Genomic DNA, 3,052 nt, shown 5'->3' on the forward strand with positions numbered 1-3,052 from the left:
AAACTGCAGTGCTGACCTTTTTTTGCATGGACATCATCTTTATCCATTAGTTATCTCCTGCATAGGGGAATTCTGTGGGTATAAGAAAAAAATCTTTATTCGATGATATTATCCACTTAATTGTAGCATCAAGAAAAATTAGCTAATAGACAAATATTAATAGGGGGATCCACCTGAAAATTAATGGAAAATAATCATCACAAAAACTACAATTATCTTGCTAGTATGTTTCTTCCAAGAAGAGCAGATCCTAAACATTGCCTTTGTAGAAGACTTGGATATGTTAATTGACTGACTTGGCACTAAGGACAGAGATGGACAAAGTGTAAACTGAGGAATTCTGAAGCCAGAAATAGCTTACATTCCTATTCTACTTTGCAAGGAGGATGTCAGAACATGTGAAGGTACATCATAAGGAATATGTGAAGGTGGTAACCTTAATATACTATTCTGACTCACAGTAAGTCCAACTAATTGGGGTCCTCTGTAAGAAACATTGTCCATACACACATCTTGACGTGGACTGATGAGCAAGAGCCTTGGCAGGGCATGTCACTATCTTGGTTTTTCTCAGTGAAGAAAGTAAAAGGTCAAAGTCCATTGACTCCATCATTTGTGAAGCTGATGAGTAAGGTGGCAAGAATGAGTTTGATGAACATCCAACTGGTTTTGCTGTAGGGGTTGAAACAGAGTTTTTTACTGATTTATAAACAGAAATTTACACTGTTTGTTGAGATGGCCTCTTACTTTGAATCCATTGTATGTTTGAATTTATGTTAATGTTTTAAGAGATTCTTCTAATTTTTAATTCTTTTCTCTATAGAATGTCAACTACCTTCTGTGTTTTTGATCCTTAGGCGGTGATTACAAAACATCTTACCAAGCAAGAGGCACATCTATGCTGGGCTGATCCTATCCTAAGTCTGGTCTTTTTGTGTTTATATTTTTTTTATTGTCTAGAATTATTTTATTTTATTTTTAAATTTTTTTCTTTATTTTCTTCTAGTAACAAATTTACACATAAGTTTTCCAAGGTTATATGATTCATGTCGGCTCTCTCCCCTCTCCCCTCCCCCTTCCCAGAGTTGACAAGCAATTCCTCTGGGTTATACATGCATCATCTTTTTGTGCTTATATTTATTCATTTCTAAAATGATTTAAATATTTATTTTTAAAATTTTAAATAATAATATTAATTATTATTCACTTTATTATTATATGGTTAAATATTATACATTTAAATTAATTATAGTTAGTATCTCCCCGGCATCATTTAGGCAGTTGATGTTTCCTTGAAAGGAAATAAGGTAGATTAGTTTTTACAAAAGAATAGTTGGAATGTTGACTGAAAAGATAGCAAATACAGGAGCACAAATGCATTCCCCAGATCAAGGGCATAGTCTCCCCTCTCTTTCCTCAGTCCTTGGAGAAGTCTAGGTTCAAACTTAAATCTTTACTATAAACATTTTTCCCACCATTGGCTTCAGTTCTTTATTTCTGTGTCAACACATTGGTATGAATCAAGCAACTCACTCCTGCCTAGCAGCATCCTCTGGTGGCTCTTTTGATCCTTTGAAACTCACAAGGCCAAAGCCTGGTCCATTCTAGCTCTGATACACATTTATCCAAAAGGAGGAAAGGGGAAGAGAGAGAGAGAGAGAGAGAGAGAGAGAGAGAGAGAGAGAGAGAGAGAGAGAGAGAGATAAGAAATAAGTGCCATGATTTCAAGACCACATGTTAGCCCAGGTAGGAAGAGTAGGTCACTGACACTATCTCTATACTGCCCCATTCCTCACCAAAGGTACGCAATGGTTCTTTTCTTTCTTTCTTTTTTAAAAAATAAAAACCGTTACCTTCCATCTTAGAATCAATACTGTATATTTGTTCCAATGCAGAAGAGTGGTAAGGGTTGGGCAGTGGGGGTTAAGTGACTTGTCCAGGGTCACACAGATATGCAACAGTTCCTGCCTTGCTTGCCACCAAAGAAGAGAGAGATCAAATTTCCCTCGTGGAGCTTTTTTGCATACACCTTCTGGATCAACAACCAATGAAATGATTTTTCTTCATCATGAAATAATAGGCAGGAAACATTTACAGAATACCAGGATATACTGTGAATCGGGATCAGACCCCTCCATGAATATCTTCACACATTTTTGGATGCAAGCTCAAGACCCTCATCCCTATGCAAGGTGGCAGGAAGCAAGTTCCTTCTACATGTATCTTCTCAGAGCTTCCTGATCCTCCCTGTGCATTCCCTGAGGACTGGACCCCTCAGTGGTCCCTCCCTCCATAAGAGATCCCTAGATCTGATCTTAGTTACCCCATGATAGGAAAGGATACTATGAAGTCATGAGGCCAACAAGAATGCTGGTTGGGAATCAGAAAGTCTTAGGGGAGATGGTCCAAATTATAAAAAAGCAGACCCAGATTGGTGGAAAGGCAGTGACAAGGTCAGGCGGTCTCACTTATTCAGGTTATAGTAAAACCAGATAGTGGACAAAGCAATTGATTAACATGCATTTGTTAAGCATCTCTGATGTGCCATTCTGTCAATGGAGACTATATATACAAACATATGTATTCCTGCGTATACACATGCATACATGCATACACAGGGACTTGTATACACAGGAAACAGTAGTTTGGAACCTAAGTAGTTCAAGAAACTATCCAGGGAGTTCGCTGGGCAAATGCTGAAATAGGGCCAAAAAATACCAGTAGAAGCTAAGCTGGGAGAAGCTTATTCCTTTGGAATAGATGCTCTAAAAACTGTCAAGATTTTTATTGTTTTTGATGCAGAAGCTATTCTTAGCAACCCACTATGGCTGGGTTACTGGCCAGCTTCCCTAGTTTTAAAGGTTTCTTGCCTATTTCTGAAGTGGTATTGTGGAAAATAATTTTGCATTTGAAGTCAGAGGACTTTGCTTTTAGTCTTGGATTCGTGACTTACTACTTGTGTGACCTTAGATAACTCATTTTTCTTCTCTCCCCTCCCCTCCCCTCCCCTCCCGTCCCGTCCCCTCCCGTCCCGTCCCGTCCCGTCCCGTCC

General features: G+C 38.6%; 1 pseudogene; it reads right to left on the bottom strand.

Annotated features, from left to right (window-relative positions):
* Positions 1–212: 212 nt before the first annotated feature.
* The window catches only part of LOC123233639, a 31,913-nt pseudogene continuing 29,073 nt past the window's right edge, over positions 213–3,052 (bottom strand).

The sequence above is a fragment of the Gracilinanus agilis genome, chromosome 2 (assembly GCF_016433145.1).
Source record: "Gracilinanus agilis isolate LMUSP501 chromosome 2, AgileGrace, whole genome shotgun sequence".
Lineage (NCBI taxonomy): Eukaryota > Metazoa > Chordata > Mammalia > Didelphimorphia > Didelphidae > Gracilinanus > Gracilinanus agilis.